Source organism: Rhinoraja longicauda, chromosome 43 (genome assembly GCF_053455715.1).
Source record: "Rhinoraja longicauda isolate Sanriku21f chromosome 43, sRhiLon1.1, whole genome shotgun sequence".
Lineage (NCBI taxonomy): Eukaryota > Metazoa > Chordata > Chondrichthyes > Rajiformes > Arhynchobatidae > Rhinoraja > Rhinoraja longicauda.
Genome location: NC_135995.1, coordinates 3590180 through 3597964, shown reverse-complemented (window position 1 = coordinate 3597964; position 7785 = coordinate 3590180). Strand labels below are relative to the sequence as shown.

General features: G+C 51.6%; 1 pseudogene; it reads right to left on the bottom strand.

Annotated features, from left to right (window-relative positions):
• Nucleotides 1-569: 569 nt before the first annotated feature.
• On the bottom strand, nt 570-4788 carry LOC144612182 (EEF1A lysine methyltransferase 3-like; annotated as a pseudogene).
• Nucleotides 4789-7785: the final 2997 nt, after the last annotated feature.

Genomic DNA, 7785 nt, shown 5'->3' with positions numbered 1-7785 from the left:
TGGCAGCTCCATATATCCACCACCATTTATGTGAAAACGTTGCCCCTCAGTTTCCTAAGTGTGCGGGGATCGCTGGTCGGCACGGACCCGGTGGGCCGAAGGGCCTGTTTCCGCGCTGTATCTCTAAACTAAATTGCAGTGAATTGGCTAGAATGGACGAGTTGGGCCGAAGGGCCTGTTTATGTACTGTATGACTGTCTAACTCGATGACTGGAGAGCCATGGGTCAGAAGGAGAGACGAAGGTAGGTTGGGGCTTTTTTCTTTCCCTGGAGTATATCAGCTAGCAGGGGCGAGTTGGGCCGAAGGCCCTGTTTCTGTACAGTATGACTGTCTAACTCGATGACTGGAGAGCCATGGGTTATAAGGAGAGAGGGATTGGGGGCTATTTTTCTTTCATAGAAACATAGATAATAGGAGCAGGAGGAGGCCATTCGGCCCTTCGAGCCAGCACCGCCATTCACTGAGATCATGGCTGATCATCCACAATCAGTAAGCTGTGCCTGACTTCTCCCCATATCCCTTGATTCCACCAGCCCCTAGAGCTCTATCTAACTCTCTCTTAAATTAATCCAGTGAATTTGCCTCCACTGCCCTCTGTGGCAGAGAATTCCACAAATTCACAACTCTCTGGGTGAAAAAGTTTCTTCTCACCTCAGTTTTAAATGGCCTCCCCTTTATTCTTAGTTGGTGGCCCCTGGTTCTGGACTCCCCCAACATTTGGGAACATTTTTCCTGCATCCAGCTTGTCCAGTCCTTTTATAATTTTATACGTCTCTATAAGATCCCCTCTCATCCTTCTAAACTCCAGTGAATACAAGCCCAGTCTTTCCAATCTTTCCTCATATGACAGTCCCGCCATCCCAGGGATTAACCTGGTGAACCTACGCTGCACTGCCTCAATTACAAGGATGTCCTTCCTCAAATGAGGCCCTCGCTCTCTAGTGGCTGAAGCTTTTGCTGGTGACCCTGTAGATGTTGACCTCTTTGTTTCGGGTCTGGTGGACCAGCTCGCAGTGGAAGAGATGAGGGAGGAGGGTGCCGTAGAAGTCCAGGGCGCCCATCTTCTCGCTCATAATGGAGCTGAGATAGATCACGGTGCGCCCATGGCTCAGGTGTCGGAGCCCAGGATCACGTCGTAGTCATCATCATATCATATCATCATATATATACAGCCGGAAACAGGCCTTTTCGGCCCACCAAGTCCGTGCCGCCCAGCGATCCCCGCACATTAACACTATCCTACACCCACTAGGGACAATTTTTACATTTACCCAGCCAATTAACCTACATACCTGTACGTCTTTGGAGTGTGGGAGGAAACCGAAGATCTCGGAGAAAACCCACGCAGGTCACGGGGAGAACGTACAAACTCCTTACAGTGCAGCACCCGGAGTCAGGATCGAACCTGAGTCTCCGGCGCTGCATTCGCTGTAAAGCAGCAACTCTACCGCTGCGCTACCGTGCCGTCCTTGGGGAACCGGTCCTGGTCCTCGCCCCAAGACAGCGCGGCCACCCTGGGGCGGGGGGTGACGGAGGGCGGGACGTTTCTGGCCACGTTGTGCTCGATCTGACCCAGAACCTCGAGCTGGTCGGTCAGGGTCACCTCTCCTCCTGCCAAACATAGGGCGCGCACGTCCATTCACTGCGTGGTCGACCAGCCGCGCCAACATCTCCTCCCCCCCAACTCCCCACCCCCCCTCCACCCACCCCATCTCCCCCCCCCCCTCCCCCTCACCCTCCGCGGGGAGCTACGTGAACTGGGGAACACGGGACAGCCAAGGCGTAAGGTGCCGGAGGAAGCAGTGGGTCGGGCAGCATCCATGGAGGGAATGGGACGGCGACGTTTCGGGTCGGGACATCTGTGGTGAGGGGGAAAAAACTCCAGATGCTGGTTTAAATCGAAGGTAGACACAAAATGCCGGAGTAACTCGGCGGGTCAGGCAGCATCACTGGAGAGAAGGAATGGGTGACGTTTTGGGTCGAGACCCTTCTTCAGTCTGAGGAAAAGTCTCGACCTGAAACGTCACCCATTCCTTCTCTCCAGAGATGCTGCCTGACACGCCGAGTTACTCCAGCCTTTTGTATCAACCTATCTGTGGTGGGGAATGGACAGGCAACATCTGGGGAGGGAATGGACAGATGTTTTGAGTCAAGGCATCTGGCCATCTTTGGATGGGACGGACAGTTGTTTCAAGTTGAGACACCTGTCCATCTTTGGAAGGAATGGGCAAATGTGTTGTCCATCTGGGAAGGCTATGGCATGCAACATCTGGGGACGGGAGGGGCAGATGTTTCCAGTTGACACGTCTGTTCCATCTTTGGAGTGAACAGACAGATGTTTCAAGTCAAGAGATCCGGCCACCTGGACAGATATTTCGAGTTAACACACCTGTCCATCTTTGATGGGGGGGGACAGATGTTTTCAGTGGAGACACCTGTCCATCCGGAGAGGGAATGCAGATGTTCCAAGTCCGTCCAACACCTGTCCGTCTGGGGATATAATGGACAGATGCTTCAGGTCGAGACACATGTCCGTCCGGTGAGGTAATGGACAGATGTTTAGTCAAGACACGTGTCCGGCTGGGGAGGTAATGGACAGATGTTTCAAGTCAAGGCATCCGCCTACTCGGAGAGCGAATGGCCAGATATTTCAAGTCAAGACACCTGTCCTTCTGGGGAGGTAATGGACAGATGGTTAGTCAAGGGAGTCAATTATAAAAGACAAAATTGCGGAGCATTTGGATAGCAGTAGCAGGATCGTTCCGAGTCAGCATGGATTTACGAAGGGGAAATTGTGCTTGACTAATCTTCTGGAAACTTTTGAGGATGTAACTAGGAAAATTGATAGGGGAGAGCCGGTGGATGTGGTGTACCTCGACTCTCAGAAAGCCTTCGACAAGGTCCCACGTAGGAGATTAGTGGGCAAAATTAGAGCACATGGTATTGGAGGTAGGGTACTGACATGGATAGAATATTGGTTGGCAGAAAGAAAGCAAAGAGTGGGGATAAATGCCACCTATTCCTTGTCTCCAGAGATGCTGCCTGTCCCGCTGGGCTTTTAGTTTAGTTTAGTTGAGAGGTACAGCGCGGAAACAGACCCTTCGGCCCATCGTGTCCGCACCGACCAGTGATCCCCGCACACTAAGTCTATCCTACCCTTTCCGAGGGACAATTTTACATTTTTACACCAAGCCAATTGACCTACAAACATGCACGTCTTTGGATTGTGTGCGGAAACCGAAGATCTCGGAGAAAACCCACGCAGCTCTCACGGGGAGAAGGTACAAACTCCATACAGACAGCGCCCGGATAGAACCCGGGCCTCTGGCGCTGTGAGGGCGCGGCTCTACTCTACACTGTTACTCCAGCGTTGTGTGTGTGTCTTGTAGGGTCGCAGGGGTTGGGAAGGGGACGAAGGACATTGAGACACATCGGATGGGCCCACTCACCCAGGCGTATGGCAAGGATGCCCACGATGCCCGCCCCGGACCCCAGCTCCATCACCTTCTGCCCGGTGAAGGTGATGCGCTCTTCCTCAAAGTAGCGGCAGAGAACGAGGCCCTGAAACGGCAACAACAGCCAATAACGTTTCAAGTCGGCATCTGCAACTGTAAGAGTCATGGAGTCATGGAGTCATAGAGTCATGGAGTCATGGAGTCATGGAGTCATAGAGTCATGGAGTCATGGATTCATAGAGTCATGGAGTCATAGAGTCATAGAATCATGGAGTCACTCCATCTGAGCCTGCCATCCCTTGTCTGGGATCGGCGCTCCAACCGCGGCCCTTGAGTCATAGAAACATAGAAAATAGGTGCAGGAGGAGGCCATTTGGCCCTTCGAGCTAGCACCGCCATTCAGTGTGATCGTGGCTGATCATCCACAATCAGTAAGCCGTGCCTGCCTTCGCCCCAAATCCCTTGATTACACTAGCCCCTAGAGCTCTATCTAACTCTCTTTTAAATTCATCCAGCGATTTGGCCTCCACTGCCCTCTGTGGCAGAGAATTCCACAAATTCACAACTCTCTGGGTGAAAATGTTTCTTCTCACCTCAGTTTTAAATGGCCTCCCCTTTATTCTAAGACTGTGTGGCCCCTGGTTCTGGACTCCCCCAACATTGGGAACATTTTTCGTGCATCTAGCTTGTCCAGTCCTTTTATAATTTTATACGTTTCTATAAGAAACGAATTGTGTCTACCTTCGGTGTAAACCAGCATCTGCAGTTTATTCGTACACATTTAGTCTATCCTGTCATGTTGGTCTTTGCTGATGCACTTATATATAACCTCACAAAACAGGGTGTGAGATTATATAGGATCCCCTCTCATCCTTCTAAACTCCAGTGATTACAAGCCCAATCTTTCCTCATATGACAGTCCCGCCATCCTGGGGATTAACCTGCACTGCCTCGATAGAAAGGATGCCCTTCCTCAAATTTGGAGACCAAAACTGTACACAATACTCCAGATGTGGTCTCACCAGGGCCCTGTACAACTGCAGAAGGACCTCTTTGTTCCTGTACTGAAATCCTCTCGTTAAGAAGGCCAACATGCCAATAGCTTTCTTCACTGCCTGCTGCACCTGCTTGTTTACTTGTAGTAAATTCAGCGTGGCTTCTTTGTACTTTCAGTATTGGTACAGCATGAGCACTTACTGACTGCCAGATTATCGCTGGTATGGCAAACTTGCTCAGCTGCTGCGTGATCTTCAAGACGTGACCGCAGAACTCGAAACGCCTTTCCTGATCTGCAAACACCTCCTTGGATTTGGAGAGGGTGGAAAATAACATGCCTTACGTTAACCCGGCTCGCTTTAGTACCGTGAAAACCATTTGTTGTGTTCCAACCAGTCGGCAGGAATGAGCCCTGCCTAATTTGAGGAAGGACGTCCTTGCTATTGAGGCAGTGCAGCGTAGGTTCACCAGGTTAATCCCCGGGACGGCGGGGCTGTCGTATGAGGAAAGATTGGAAAGACTGGGCTTGTATTCACTGGAGTTTAGAAGGATGAGAGGGGATCTTATAGAGACGTATAAAATTATAAAAGGACTGGACAAGCTAGATGCAGGAAACATGTTCCCAATGTTGGGGGTTCCAGAACCAGGGGCCACACAGTCTAAGAATAAAGGGGAGGCCATAGAACATAGAAAATAGGTGCAGGAGGAGGCCATTCATCCCTTCGAGCCTGTACGCACCACCATTCATTGTGATCATGGCTGATCATCCACAATCAGTAACCCGTGCCTGCCTTCTCCCCATATCCCTTGATTCCAATAGCCCCTAGAGCTCTATCTAACTCTCTCTTAAATTCATCCAGTGAATTGGCTTCCACTCCCCTCTGTGGCAGAGAATTCCACAAATTCACAACTCTCTGGGCAAAAAAGTTTCTTCTTACCTCAGTTTTAAATGGCCTCCCCTTTATTCTTAGACTGTGTGGCTAACTTACTAAGAGGCTTAGGAAGCTCGGCATGTCCCTACAACTCTCCACAGCTCCAACAGATGCACCGTGGAGAGCATGTTGTGGGGATGCATCACAGCACAGTTTGGCAACGGCTCCATCCAAATCCCGCAAGAAATCGCAGAGAGTTGTGGACGTAGCCCAGACCATCGCACAGACCAACCTCCCTTCCACCGACTCCATCTACACCTCACGCTGCCTCGGCAAGGCCAGCAGCATCATCAAGGACCAGTCTCACCCCGCCCACTCCCTCTCCTCCCCTCTCCCATCGGGGCAAGAGGTACAGAAGTGTGAAAACGCACACCTCCAGATTCAGGGACAGTTTCTTCCCGGCTGTTATCAGAGAACTGAACCATCCTACCACAACCAGAGAGCAGTGCTGAACTACTATCTACCTCATTGCTGACCCTCGGACTATCCTTGATCGGACTTTGCTGGCTTTACCTTGCACTAAACATTTTTCACGTTATTCCCTTTATCGTGTATCTGCACAATGTGGACGGCTCAATTGTAATTGTGTATTGTCTTTCCACTGATTGTTCTTTCAGGTGAGGCAGAGGTTCACCTGCACCTCCTCCAAACCTCATCTACTGGATCCGCTGTTCCAGGTGTGGACTCCTCAAGACCAAGCGCAGGCTCGGCGATCGTTTCGCTGAACACCTCCGCTCAGTCCGCCTGGACCTACCTGATCTCCCGGCTGCCAAACACTTTAACTCCCCCTCCCACTCCCACACTGACCTTTCTGTCCTGGGCCTCCTCCACTGTCAGAGTGAGGCCCAGCGCAAATTGGAGGAACAGCATCTCATATTTCGCTTGGGCAGCTTACACCCCAGCGGTATGAACACTGACTTCTCCGACTTCAAGTAGCCCCGGCATTCCCTCTCTCTCCACCCCTCCCCCACAGTGATTTCCTAGAAGATCTGTTCTTCCCAGACAGGTAGCCTGACCGCCCTTCTGATTAGATTTTACTGATTGTATGCCTTCCTTTCCGCTAACAATGATGGATTCCATTTTTTTTCTTGATCTCCATCCCTGTGATGTCTCGTTTTCACACCTTACCCTCTGTCTCCCTCTCCCCTGACCCTCAGTGTGAAGAAGGGTCTCGACACGAAACGTCACCCTTTCCTTCTCTCCAGAGATGCTGCCTGACCCGCTGAGTTACTCCAGCACTTTGTACCTGTCCACGTTCTCCAGAGATGCTGCCCGACCCGCTGAGTTACTCCAGCACTTTGTACCTGTCCACGTTCTCCACAGATGCTGCCCGACCCGCTGAGTTACTCCAGCACTTTGTACCTGTCCACGTTCTCCACAGATGCTGCCTGACCCGCTGAGTTACTCCAGCACTTTGTACCTGTCCACGTTCTCCATAGATGCTGCCTGACCCACTGAGTTACTCCAGCACTTTGTACCTGTCCACCTTCTCCACAGAGATGCTGCCTGAGCAACTGAGTTACTCCAGCACTGTGCCCAAAGTTGAAGTTGGATAACTCTCTGTGCGCGCTGTAGATAGAGTGCTGGTCTGTTTGACCCACGATGCTTTCCCAGCTCACAGTGACAGCAGCCCAGCGTTGTCTCAGCTCTTTCCACCTCCTCTCTCCCCGGTTCTTTAACCCCTCTTCCCGTGCAGTTTGCAACATTTGTGGCCGCAGCTGACACGGGACAAGGAGAGAGAGTGTGTCATGGTGTACCATGGTCCCAGCGCTGGGACATTTTGTACCACCGTCCTGTGTCTCTCCCTCCCTCCCTCCCCCTCTCCCCCTCTCCCTCTCACGCCTGGAGAACGTGGACAGGTACAAAGTGCTGGAGTAACTCAGCGGGTCAGGCAGCATCTGTGGAGAACGTGGACAGGTACAAAGTGCTGGAGTAACTCAGCGGGTCAGGCAGCATCTCTGGAGAACGTGGACAGGTACAAAGTGCCGGAGTAACTCAGCGGGTCAGGCAGCATCTGTGGAGAACTTGGACAGGTACAAAGTGCTGGAGTAACTCAGCGGGTCAGGCAGCATCTCTGGAGAACGTGGACAGGTGCAAAGTGCTGGAGTAACTCAGCGGGACAGGCAGCATGTCCGGCGAGAAGGAATGGGTGACCTTTCGAGTCGAGACCCTTGTTCAGACTGAGAAGCCAGCACCACCATTCAATATGACCGTGGCTGATCACCCAGAATCAGTACCCCGTTCTTACTTTTTCTCCATATCCCTTGATTCCGTTAGCCATCAGAGCTACAGTATATATAACTCACAGTGAAATGGCCTCCACTGCCTTCTGTGGCAGAGAATTCCACAGATTCACAACTCTCTGGCTGAAAAACGTTTTTCCTCATCTCAGTCCTAAATG